Source organism: Gallinula chloropus (assembly GCF_964237585.1).
Source record: "Gallinula chloropus genome assembly, chromosome: 13".
In the NCBI taxonomy this organism is placed as follows: Eukaryota; Metazoa; Chordata; class Aves; order Gruiformes; family Rallidae; genus Gallinula; species Gallinula chloropus.
The window spans coordinates 11,549,804-11,564,339 of NC_140098.1; positions in this window are offsets into that span (position 1 = coordinate 11,549,804).

Genomic DNA, 14,536 nt, shown 5'->3' on the forward strand with positions numbered 1-14,536 from the left:
AGCAGAACATAACATTTCCATTAGAAAGAAAGGAAACCTTGCACAAAGACTGTTTTAATATGTACTATTTAAAGCACCACTATTTTTGGACAGGGGAAAGAACAATTTCTTAACTCTTCCAAAATAAAACACTTGGAATTATCCTGACATTTAACTTGGTGTTCTCTGCAAAGCTTAAACAAACTAGGTGCCGAAATAAATTTCAGTGCAAAAAAGCAAATGAATTTGAAGGAAACTTGATGGCAGAGACCAAATTTCTTTTGGCAGAGCTCACCATGAAGTCTTATGACCCGTGAACTGGTTCAATTTCTCATGACCTTGTCCAGAAGTACTGTGCCCATGTGAACATACCTAGCCAAACACAGCCCATACAACAATCCCTGTGCAGAAAGAGTGAGGCAACTGCTACTTGTAAAAGCACTCTTCATCTGATTTTTTGAGATCAAAGCTCTTGTCTCCTGACGTTTACTGTGACTAAAATACAAATCTCCATTTTTTCTTCTGAATGTAACTTGAAGCAAATATGTCTAACCTGGTGTGTTGGACACAGTATTTTTTCAACAATAAAACCCCTATATGTAGCAATACAGAAATATCTTCCTTTCCTAGTGCTATGAGGTACACAACAGATAATCATCATGATGGCGATGGATTTACAGCAATAACATAGTATGTATGTAGCTGCTGAATCGTTCAATACAACCCTGAGTTGTTTCCAGAAACAACGAAGAATTCTAAACTGAAAACATAGAATCACAGAATCAGGTTGGAAAGGACTCAAGATCATCGAGTCCAACTGTTAACCTAACACTACCAAGTCCTTCACTAAAACCCATCTCTAAGTGTCACGTTACACTAAAGATTTTTATCCAGGGAGAATGGGAAAATATCTTTATAGGTCATTGATCTGATTCATCCTATGTCACAGCTTCTCCAATATCAGCATGTCCACAGAGACATGTCATACTCTCACTTGTCACACCAAGACAAAAGACGACAGTATGCCCATATGCAGCATGCCTGCCCCCCAAAAAGTTTGGGTGGTTCTGGAAATGACACAGAGGTGTCTGACAGTGGCTAAAGGCACTGAGGCCTTGATGGCTCCTGCGTTGGCTCTACCAAATTTCCAAAGATGTACCCTTCAGTATATTCCAAGAATAACACTCCTGTATAATTTAAATGAGCACTATAAATTGTCATTTAAATTGCATGAGAATTTGAGATAAGGTTGACAGAAGATCCAGAAAGAGCCCTTGAGTGTCAGATTAACACAGCAGGCAGGAGACAAAACCCGGCACTTTCTTTTCTTTTTGACTAAAAATCTTTCAGAGAGAAACTCAAAGCTTCTCCAATTCCTGACCTTTCATTTCAATGAAGAACAAGCAATCTGCAATCTTCTGCTATAATTGATCAGTGTTTAAAACGAACAAATTGGAGATTAATATAATATACTCGGGCCAGAAAAGCAAGATCTCGAAGAGCACTCCTCGAAGCAGATCCCTCGCTTCCACAAAGATGGATAATTTAATCTTTGTCATTGGCCTGTCTCTGTCAAAGAGAACAATGGATAGTCTATTCACAATTGATGACTATATAGAAATTAATATTAGTAAAAGGTGTCCATTTAGTGTCTCACCTTCTGTGCTAAAGGTGACATCCATGATGGATGCATCCCAAGACAATGGATTTATCTTTAAAATGGAGTAATTACACAGTGGATGCATGGGTGACATAATGACATTGTGGTTTTATATTAATAAAAGAAAGAAATATTCTTTCTGAAGAAGGAAAAAATATGACTAACATGGTCATTTATGAGACTTTGGCAGCTACTCTGTAACTGCAATAAGCACTTCTGAATTGTGTGGTTATACATTAAGAGTGCTACACAGTGTAAGTAACCCATGATTAGCTTTCACAGGACAAACCCCAGTTTACAAAATTTAAGGTACTCGTGGGCTCCTAAATCTCCCACCTTTGTACGGGGGCCTTTAAAATAGGTAGCCCCAAGGTACAGAAATAAAAGGTAAAGCAGCCAAGACTTGAGAGCAGGAATAAAGGGATGTGAGGTGACTTCCAGCTCTCCCACAAGCCCCTCTCAGGACCATTACACTCTCTGATTAGCAGGAAAACACCTCAGTGCTCCTCAGCTGTCCTGTGACACCCAGCCTCGCCTCTGAGAGGCATTTGCAAAATGCCCGGTCTCTGCAGGGACCCCAGGAAGCTCATTTGGCACAGGTATTCGACAGCAGCAAGCCTCTGGTTGCCCATTCAACATCCCACTGGTATTAGCATCTGTTCACACTGTTATTTATTGCCGGGCTGCACTAATGCTCGGAAAAATTACACCTGTTTGGTGACATGTGGTTTGTGATTCTTTCCCCCCCCTCAACAAACCACAGAATTTTGCCCATTACTAAAGCATTTTTAGTGCCCTGTATGTGATGTTTCAGTGTGGACCAAACTGCTGTTCTCTTAAAATCCAAAACAGAATTCAAAATACAGTATCTCATACAAAACATTTGAAATTACCTTGTTTCAAAATTTTCTGTTTAAAAGAAAGCAAATTTTGAACTAAACCCATTCTTTCTGTTGGCCCCATAAAATGTACAATTTAACCTAAAGAAGACATGTTCATTTCCCCAACTTTAACCCCAAGAACAACCAGAAAACAAATTAAACCTCCCATTATTTGTACAGTCCCCAGTGATCTCTTGGACTTAAAGAAGTTTAAAATGAAAGCTTTGGCTGACGTTTTCACCATTGGAATTGTTTATATTCAGGGTTTGATGGTGAGGCTTTATTTTACATACATATATAAAACCACTTTCAGATCTTAGTATATTAAATCTTAAAGAACTACAAGCCTACAAAAATTAGAGCTCTCGTTAGGATTATAATTTTGTTCAACTTTAGTATCTATTACTATTTATTAAACAGATAATTCATATTATATTAAGCTAGAAGCCAAAAGTCACCCTCTGTAAATTTACTGGGGAGTCAGTGATTAACAGCAGCAAACTTCAGATGCCAAAATCATGCAGTTTTGAAGGGTAGAGAACAATATAATACCTTGTAATTGGTTTAGTTCTCATTTATACCCCAAACTGTAAGGTCAAGAACAGAGAATAGTACACAAACAAACAAAACATTAATTTAAATCTTCAGTGAAAGGAACAGCAGAAAGAAAACATCATGAAAACCCTATATTTTGCATCCCAGTCAAACTGATTGATAAACCACTGCTCAGGTTCGAAGGTTTACCTACACAGACAGGATTTACAACCAACTTCTGAAACCTTTCGCTCTGGAGAGTTCCCCTTCCCAGCTCCGAAATTCTTCTAAAAAGGCAGATAAAAACATTAAATACTTTCCAACTTCTCTGTTTCTATTACTCCACAGTCACAGCCGCTCCAGGGATTTTATAAGTCAGGCAGCAGGATGGGAGTGGACAGTGAAAAACTACATTATAATGTAGCTCACAGTTTGAAGGTATTTGAAGTCTAAATTTAAGAGAAGGACAAATACTGGCTTTGAGTTTAAAGCAAAGACTCGATACCATTCCTCTTTTTAATTCAAGTGAATTTGCTGATCTATGATTCATAAATTTCCCATTGAAGGATGACTTAATTTAGTAAATGACACATCTTCAACTGCTCAATTAGAAAACATTTCCAGCACCAGGTAGATGCTTAACCACCTCTTCCCAGGTCATCAGGCTGGAAGCTCATGACCACAGCCACCAGCTTAACTGAGCTTTCTGGCTTGGTAGGCAGAGGTATTTTCTTGCACAATTTTCCTGAAATGCAGCTCACAGAATCATAAGGTTGGAAAAGACCTTTAAGATCATCAAGACCAATCCCTCCCATCCTATGCTAAACCCAAGAATATTTTCAGGAAGAAAAAAAGGTAACATGACCAAGAAGAGTGATTTCGTGTTTCTCCAAACAAATTTTCACTTTCTACATGTGAATGAACATAAAGTAGAATATGAAATATTATCTAGAGATCTCTCTCCTACTTTCAATCCATTATACTATTAATGTCAGTCATTTAAATGCCAGGAAGTGGTTCAGGTCTTTAAAGAAGATGCTCAGCAGCAGTAACTAGGAAACAATTTGCAAAGACAATTCTGTTAGGATTATGAAGATTATGAACTACAAAATACATCCAAATAAAATGGTTTGTACAGCTGTAAGCAATAACTAAAAAGACTGTACCAAAGGTATACAAGAGGCATTGAGTTATCTGAAGGAATACACAAACAACTTATAAATTCTGGTTAAAATTATGCTGCTGCTATTATGGGAGTAGAGTACAATGCCTAACGATGCAGGAAAAACCATGCCATTAAGTGAGAAGAGAGGAACACAGCATTACAGTAGGGAGAAATCAATTTATCTGAAGGATCAGCCAAGGTTGAACTAGTACAATTGTAGGAAAACTAAAAGATGAAATCCAGGACTGGATTATTAGCACTTCTTTTCCTCACTCCCCAAGCCTCTCATTCCCCAGAAAATAAAGAATTTTTCTCCCAAACCACAATCATGTGTGTTTTCAGAAGCAGCCCCCTTCTCAAAGTGATCCCAGAACTCAGTGAGTTACTAACGACTCCACACAACTGTTTCTTATATATGAAGTTTTATATGCCCAGTGTCAAAGGCAAGATTTAACACTTAGAAAGTGGAACCAAGGTTAAGGCTGGGATTTTGAGACATAAGGAACTTAGACTTTAAAGTTCTATTGATTCAAATTAGTTCAATTCAGTAATAATGTTAAAAGGATTCTCCTCAAAACATCCATTCTTCTGAGCGTTTTGTTTTACCTGAGTCTAAGGACACCCCTTTAAGCACTCTGACCAGAAGGCACCATTTCAGTACCAGTCTCTCATACATTCCTTATTTACACATGGCACTTATGTAACCAGTGGCTTGACTCCACAGCCTCCAACCATGATTTCATGTTTACTGGGCATGTTTGCTTGTTCTTCCCTTTTACAGTCACTTCACCAGAAAATAACAGATTTTTTTATTATTATTTAAATTTCATATTCTGGATTTTAATACATTAGTCTGTTACATGACTTGTGTAAACGGTGTGTTTCTGCAGATGTTTTTGGTACAGCTGGTGGGTTGTGAAATGCCTAGAAAATCTGTCCTTTTGTGTATATTTGGACTTAATTTATATTAAAAAAGCCTTGTTTTTATTTGCAATGTAAATCCATCAAAAAAGACTGATCTTTAGCTCCTTTTTACTAGATTTTATTCTTACCCTGTTTTTCCACTGTAAAAGGAAACATGGCACTGACGTATATGTAAAGCCTAGGATTAAGATGAGAATATTGACTCTTCTCTGAGGTGTGTGATCGAGCCAGGCACTGGGGTACTATTCTCACTGGAGAAGTCTAGAACTGTGTTTCCACCTTCCTGCACCAAGGTCACTGCAAAGTCCATTTGGACATTTAAGGGCCAAATATTTTGAGGGCCCCTTCTAGCACTGGCCAAACAGAGACAAACCACATGCACCAAGCTACAGGAATCCATGGTCCTGCTTCTTCCACTTGGGCAAACTCCTTGTATGGAGCTAGTGCAGCTCTTTTAACTTTCAGAAGCCTTCTACGCTAAGTTTACCTCATTTGGACCTTAGGTCTGGGGCACAAATACTCAACATGCCCATTGCCAAACATCTAAAGGTCTTTGGCAACCATGGCTGAACATATAGCTACTTCAGTCATACAAATGGTTCAAGCTGCCTCAGTATGTTCATGAGGCTATGGGCTGCACCACCTTGGCTTCACATCATACTCAGTCCCTTGTAATAGAACAGAGCGCTTTACCCCAGTGTAGTCAACAAAACGAGGTTTAAGGCTATGAAAACACAGAGTTTGGCTCTTTCTTAAGTTCTTTTTGCAGCCAAAAAGAGCCACTGGGAAAAATTCAGTCACTGATGAAGTTGTGCAGTCTCATTTTACTCACTCCTTTCAAACATTTTAATAACATTGTAGTTATCACAAACATTTGCCCCACAGAGACTTTTCTGCTTTGAAAAACACCAGTGCTCCCAGGCTGACTCTTATCCCAGTATTCCACACACATACAAAGTGCAATCTGTGACACAGCACCAAGGGTCACTTAGAGGTCTTGTGCCATGTTGAACTAATTATAAAAAAACTGGCAAGAAAGTAACACATGACAGTTTTATATATTTCAGAGATACCTTCTGCAGAACACTGAGACAGAGGCCAAACAAACAAAATAAAATGATGACATAAGTCTATAAAGAAAATCTGCCTTTTTGAGGTTTTTTTCATAACGATTCCTTTTCCATCATTCCGAATGCTACACACGTTTGAGTCGCTTCTGATCTAACCAGCATCATCTCATTATCATTAGCAGATTGCTAGTCCTGCTCCACCACCAGCAACAATTATTCTGATGTTCCAGGCACACTGGATGTAATCGGACATAATTCCCACTGACCTCACCCTTAGCAAAGGTAAAGGTAGAAAGAAAAAGCATCATCCTTTCTCAATTCCAAGTGTATTTCTTCTCCTCTACCCCCGTCCTTAAAAATAATCAAGCCCAGCAGCCTCGCTCTATGTGCTGGCTCTGTGCTGTTAAGCTTTGGTTACTTCCTCACAACTAACACTTTTCACAACCACACACACAAGTTCTTTTTGTCAAAACACTGTGTTTTACACCTTCCTGGCTGCAAACCAACCATACAGTCACTGTCAAATGAGTTGCCTGGCCCTGGCATCAGCATCTGATGTTAACATCTTCCTTAGACAGGTGACCTCTGAGTCAGGAGCTGCACAGCTTGGCTCTGCATGTTCCAGGTCCTGACCCATTTTCAGGGAGCCTCCCCACGTCAGGGGCAGCCTCCAGAGCTTGGTTGCTGCTCATGATTCAGTATGACCCTGGAGAAAGTCGGGGTATTCAGATCACGGTCACAGACATGATTTTTCTATGGAATCGCAAACATGTTAGTTTGTGGTGTCCAACCTTCTGATTTGCAAACATTAACATATTTCTCAATTGAGATCCAGATCCCAGAAAAGCTATTCTTTGAATGTGTTATTTTAGGGTGGCTTTTTTTTTTGTGAGCACCTTAGCTACAACCCATACCAGACTGAAAAACACCAATTAGATGCTTTATATATGTCTGTATATATGTATGTCTTTGTGCGTGCATATATAAAATCTGGTGAGTAAAAATATTTTCAGAGACTAAAAATTTCAAATCCAAACAAACCACCAAGCCTGTCTCAAAAACTGAAGCAGTTGCAATTAAACAAGTTCCTGTGGAATCTGACCTGCAAGAGACTATAAAGGAAATATCCATATCCAATTAGAGCGGCCTAAACATCAGCACAGGTTTTAATTTCTAAGAATAAAATCATCCCTGTTTCTCAGTGAAAACTGAAGTAATACCTCATATTGCTTTCAGAAAAATAACAGACCAAACTCTAAAGTTAAAGTACTAGTTAGCTGGGAGCTTACAACTCTTAGAACAGGTTTGAGCTTTCCAGCACAGATAGCACGGAGCTCTGAACGCCCTACCAGCTTTGCAGTTGTACAGGCTGAAACCAGAAAGTGAACATGGCACGATGGAAGAAAAAATAAGGTATTTTATATGGGACAGATGTTAAGATTTTTTTGGCAGTCATTTCTCCTGTGATCATGTTTGCTTTTATATCAAGCACCAGGCGAACCAGCCTTGCTGAATACAGCTCAAAGCCTCTCCTCAGCCTACTGCTCCATCTGCCCTCCAGAACAGTCAGCACCTCAGCAACTATCCACCCAAGTCATAAAAATTCACATATTTCACATTTTCAACCCCACCAGAACGTACAAGTTACACACAGATGGTTAGAGGAACCCAACAAATGAGACACCAGGTCAATAAACCAGAAAGCAAACAAACCCCCTGAGAGAAATGTTTCTTTTCCCCACTTTCATAGCAATTTCCCTCCCCCTGAATCTTTGTGTTTTAAGGGATGTGATTATATACACAGTGTGAAGCCGTACATCGATAGGAGAAGTACCACTTGTAGAAAGACAATGCTGACAGAGATGAAGAAAGCAGACAGTCTTTTGGATGCTCATTTATCTCCTGGTGGTCTATACTTTGAGCTGAGTTACAGCACTGCTGATGCACAAGTAAAGAGCATATTGAACTCAGGGTGAAACATTTCTGGTAGGACTCAGTGCTGTGATGACCTGTAAGTGCCCTCCTCAGTCTTCTTCAGTATTTAGACCCTGATCAGCGGTCGGATACAGAATCAAGAGGAGCAGAAGCCAAAGTATGAGAGATGACCTATTCAGAGATCACCTTCCTGCGCCAAAAAGACTGAGAGGCTACACATTTTTTTGGCTACTTGTTCAAACTACACCTCACTTGCTGCATTTTGGGTAGTAGCGAAGCACTGCCTGTGCAGCCTTTAGACTTTTCACAACAATGTTAGCTGTGAAAGATGCTGTAATGGACCTTGCAAGCCTTATTTACCTTCACTTTGTTACTAGCAAGAAATGTTTTTGGTTTACTTGATGGAGGATCACTCAATATAGTGTTTGTATTGCTGTAAAAGTTGCCATCAACTGTTACTTCTATGAAGTGAGTCAAAACCCTCCTAACAGGGGAAAAAGGAACCAATTGCTTCAGAGAAAACAAGAGAAGGATAAAACAACCAATTGCTTCAGTTAAAACCTGCAGCTCACCATCCATCTTCCCTCTTTCTAGCTGACTGCCTTAGCATGCCATACAGAGGTAGGGGCAGTCAGGGTAGAAAAAGGCCATGTTTGTGTGTAGAAATGCAGCAGGTACAATGATGCTGAAGGAGATGTTTGGATTTGTAGCATTTGAGGAAGGTACAGTTCCACTTTACAGGTTCTTTTCAACGAGGCCACCTGTACACAAACCAGACTTCAGACGAGGTGCAGACCCACGCAGACTGGGTTTAGTGGTAGCTCAGATAAAAATGAAAGCTGGGTACAAATATTCATTCTGAAGTTGCAACGAGGAAATGAGATTTCTTTTCCCAGTCATCCCACAAAAAACAGAAAGGTTTCTCCTTTGAGCACCAGGCACCCATCCTTATGTTTTACTTACTAATAAAAGTGCTAAAGGCTTCATATAACTATCGGTTGTAAGCAAACCAGTGCAGTTAACGTTTCAAATATATGTTTGAGACATGACCTGAATGTTATCACAGTGAAATCACCTGAATGTTACCACAGTCAACTCTCTTATGTTTCCATTTTCATTTAAATTTGCTATAGAATAAAAGACACAAGCATATAAATACAGAAGTGTACTATTAAATTCATAAAACATTACACTCGCTTTTGGCTGGGGAACATCATGCACAAAGCTATAAAAATTGAATTAAGACAAATTTGAAATGCTCTTTGTTTTTCTGTTGGTTTAATTTCCATTTTTCATGTTTTTTCCAGAGGCTGGTTTTAGCCTATTACACACAATACCTGTCTGTTTCTTGCCCTGTCAATCATTTGGCCATGTATTTTACTGTTCATTGATGCTATCAGATCTTAAGGTTTTGTACTCTGCAGAGCAAGCAATGTAAAATATATTTGTTGATCTTAAAAAACTTAAGTCTTTCATAGGCATGTGCTCTAGTTAAATCAGAGATATAAGTATTAAAATTTCTGCTAGATTTGTGCAGCAGGGTACAGCATGGGAGCTTTTCAGACACTAATGGGAAGCCGGTGGCAAGCCCTGCAACCATTACCCGCAGCAGATCAAGTTTTTTAAACACATCACTTCTTTTTCAGTCATTAGTGTCTCCTTAAAACAACACCATGCTTTGTTTTCTTGATCAAAGCCACAGACTTAGGAGTTTGAAAATAAAAGTCACTTTGGTGTTTTCCTTTCAAAACACGTCAGTCTCACAAGCAGGCTAATCCTGGGTGATGGATTATGATGGATTGCGCTTCCCTGTGCAAATTGTCTGGATAGACACTTTGCCACTCATTAGAGGGATTATTCTCCCCCCAACATGTGTGCTTGCACACGGGTGAGAGCTAGATGGACCTAAGTGTTCACATATGAATCTTGAGGAAACGCTGCCTTTCATGGATCAGTTGCAGAGTTAGGAGGAGAGCAGCACTTTGGCTGGGGCACAGGAGACACCTACCATGTCTCAGGCATTTTATGCCAGCCAGACGGCCTGCAAAGCCCTTTACCATGGGCTGCAGACATGCTCTGGGACAACAGACCACAGCTCTGAAGGGCTGTCTTTGCAACCCTTGTGTTTCTGTGACCTCCTCATCCATTTCCTACCTCGGAAGCTGCATTTCTAACACCTCTATGCACAGATTATTACTCCCTAGTTTGCTAAAGCACTTCTCCCCATTGCTGGGGGGTGAACAGCTTGCCTCTGGACTGTTCTGTGTGTGTGAAGCACAGTGTTACCCTGTGACTGCTTCAAGAGCTCAGGTATTTCTCCTCAAATATTTTACAGCACTGACTTAGGGTTTGTTTTTTTTTTTTAAGTGCAAAGATTTAGACTACCCACATATTTGTATAATTGGAAAACTCTTTATTTCCTGTTTGCTTCCTGTGTTCCATGGCACCCAGAAGAAAGACTCAATGTTATGCAAATTAGGGCAGAGTTTGATATTCCAAGAAAAGGTAGAATCCTTCAGCTGGGGAAGGAAAAAAAGCTATCAGTGAAATTACTAAACACAGCTGATCTCCTGTTAAATCCCTGTGCAGTCATATTAGAACAAATACCCGATTAATTATATTCTTGTGCGCTGTGATCCAGAATACTTTATTTATCGCCTTAAACTGCATCTACAGCTAGACATCTAATGAGCAGTAGCTTTTCCCAGTAATACAGATAATCTCTTTGCAGAGAATTAGTTCTTGGAAAGTAGAAATGCACCTTTCCTCAAATTCCATTTTATACTTTCAATTCCCAGGAGAATGTGGAGTGGATCATAAGGAAGGAAGGGAAGAGGGAAAGACAGATTAAGGATGTTACAGTAATATTCTTTTGTTCAACATCTGCATGCTAGAGAGATTACACAATCTTCAGCAGATCAGCAAAAGAAGATTTGAAGCGACTAGTGTTAAACCTTCTGAGCAGCTGAAACACTCCACCTTCTTCCTTATCCCCATCCCCCAAACCTTTCCTGGTCCACAGCTAAGAAATATTCCAAATCCCACCTAGTTTAAAAATCACTGAACACCACACATCCATGACCTTGGAGTAAACATGGCTTTAGCAGCAGAGATTCCGAAGGATATCCAACATCTGCTGGGAAAAGACAAGGACCCTTCTTCTCCCCCCCCAAAAAGAAGATTAAGTAAAATTCTGGGAAGAATTCTGAAATTCCACAAAGCTAGCTTTTTTTTTTTTTTAATAAAGCCAGACTATTTAACAGGGAAATATAACTTTCTGTAATTCTCATCAGCAACACACTCCATCCAGAAAGTGGAAAAAGGCTGATTGAGCTCATGAAATCAGAGAAGCCCCAAAGCTTTTGTTTCCCTCATAGGCAGCAAACATGCAGACAACCCCTGTTTCATAGTACCTAAAATAGGGAAGGTGTAGCTGCCTCTGCCCCAGCGCTGCAGGGTAATGCTGCCCAGCAGACACTTATGGTGTCATAACCTGTTTTTTGTGATGTTCATGATGGAGCAGATCAGCTGGCTGCTGGAATGCTAAGGAACAGTGCAGCTCCTGTGTGCCTGATGCTTGACACCACGGGCAGGAGGCCTTGGTTCACGCACCAAGAGGCACATGAATTAATATGGGTCATCTCTCCATCACATCTAATATTAATTTGCTTGTTTGTTCCATATTCTGTGTTTACTGCAACATAACTGGTCTGAACAGCACACAGCAGCACAAGGAGCTCATAACTCACAATCCTCTAACGAGTGAGGCCAGCAAAGAAAGCTTCAAAGGGGGCTGAGCTGAGCTCAGGCCAGTGAAAACACAGTGGTGCTGCTCACTTCGGTCCTAGGAGGTTCCTACCAACCCCGCCAGACTGCAGAGCCGGCATGGCAGTGCTGCAGCCCGCCCCGACAGTGGTCAATACCTCCCACAGCCAAACACCCCAGCATTACAACAGAAGAGCATTTCTACTTATGTTATGTAAACAGAACATATACTTATTGAATACCAGGCAATTGCTGGCTACAAAAATACAGCAGAGGCTTTGTGGCTGACTGCACGATTCGTAAGAGATTGCTCAGCCTGCACAAGTGAACTACAGGATTGCAGTGCTGCTCGGAAGTGGAAGGAGAAGATCATCCACTTCACCTCTCCAGTCAGGCAGAGGCATAGAAATGACATTTGGAATGTTCAAAGCAAGAGGATTGGAGAAGACTGTACAACCTCTTGCTTCCACAGGTGTTGAGAGCCCCTGCCAACATTGCTGGTGGTAGAGCTGGGCACATGGAGGACACGAGCTTGCAGCAGGCTCACCTGCATGCTGAGGCCATAGGGACATCAGTGAAGAAAATGGGAATTACTTTTTAGGGGAAAAATGGAGGTTTCAGGGAATACCTGCCATAACTCCAGACAACACAGTAAGCCTGTGGCAGGCTGCTCTGGGATCATTCTCCCTCCTTCACAGCCTGTGTGCTGCAGCCCCAGCAGCAGGGATGAACACTGTACAGAAGCCTCAGGGGATTCAGCCGCAGTGAGAAGAACCCCCATTTATGTATCAATGCAGTAGATCCAGTCATAGCACACTAGTGTAGTCACCCCACTTTTCTTAATGTAAACAAAGCTTGGAGCCTCCTAAAAAGCACTCCAGGCATGTCCTAAGGAAGGACAACATTGATTTTACTACTTGCCTCCAAACCCATCGATTACATTTTTAAAGCTAATTAACAAAGTGTAATTCTACTGAGAACAAATTCCCCAAGAGACACTATGCACATAGCCCTTTTGCTAAATTTCTTGTGATTTAATATTTGCCACCCAACATTTCACATCTGATCCACATAAGAAGAAAAAAGAAAAAAGAAAAGTGCTACTTTGACCCGATGTGATGTGAATCGACGAGAGTCAATTTGCTGGGCATCACTGAGACACAATGTGGAGGAACACTGTGTCGATTTGCAGAGTGAATCAAAATGCCTCAGCTTTCTCTTTTGTGATATCTGCAAATCGCTGAATAATGTGGTTCACTGACCAAGTGAATTATTTTCGAGGAGTTTGGCACATCTTTAATTACAAGATATGTAAAGATGAAATGGAAACAGGCTGTGCATATTTCTTTATGGCTGCTGAACTTTTCTTATGGAAAAGCACCTGTTTTTATTAAACTGTCTCTAGAAGGCATAAAATGTACAAGGTATAGGTTGACAATATATTTCTCAATGCATATGACTTAGCAGCTGAGCAACCTTATAAGGCATGGATCAGCCATGTATACACATTGTAACTACACAAAGCTACACATGCAGAAAAATACAAATATGCAGAAAATAGATTTCCTCCTATTCCAAACAACTCTACATTTAGGCAGCATAGCAACAGCATTATAATGTTTCTCTTGCAACTGAGGAAGACTCAAAAAAATCCACATCAGACCCTCTTTACTAAACATTTATGTGCCCATTATGCTTCAAAAATCAGGAATTTGCATGCTGACAATGATTATGTAAATGCCCTGTTTTGAGAATCAGGTCCCAGAGGATTCCCCAGCTGAAAGCAATTCTCCTTTAAAGGTTTCATCATGGTCCAAATCAGCGGTTCTTAAGACACCATTTTCAGTAAGGCAATAAATACCCTGTTAGATGATTGCCATTTGCTTGCCTCTCAAGCAGTGAGCCCTTTTTTCTTTGCGAGTGCCCCCTCCCCCCAGCAAAGGGTCTTTATCTGAAGGGCTGTGGCAGGTGACATCCATGTTTTAAACCTCCACGCCAGGTAAAATGTTGCAGTCTCGACTCAACTGACCAAAACTCATAGCTGCCCCTGCTTGGAGCAGGAGATGGTTCTAGATGACCTCCTGAGGTCCCTTTTAGCCTGAATTATTCCATGATCCATCCTCAAACAGCCAAGCCCCCTAGGTTGGGGCAAACATGCTGCAGAAACATCTAACAATATTCCAGTCTCACCTGGGCAGCTGGACCATTTTGATCATTTAAGTCAGGGCTGCAAGATTTTATGTGAAGATTTAAAACACGCATGCCATCAGTGCTGTTGAAGTGTGCCTCAAATTTGGTAACAAATATTGTGAAGGAAAAGCAATTTCCTTGTTAACCTGTTGTTAGAGTCACTGTGCTTGGAAATGCCAAAAACTTACCATCGAGGCTTTATCCTAACAGAAATGCTTACAGCAGAAATAGATGGAGAGTTAAAGCACTGCCAAGTCCTGTGTAACTTTGGCAACGTGCTCAAATTTGGATTGGAAGGAAAAAAAATATGATGTAACAATTGTTGCTTTTTCCATATATAAAGCACCTAAAGTGAAAACATATCTGTTGAACTAGGATAAATTTCAGAGAAAGATCATTTTAGAAAGGGACATTAGAATTAATTATGCAACTG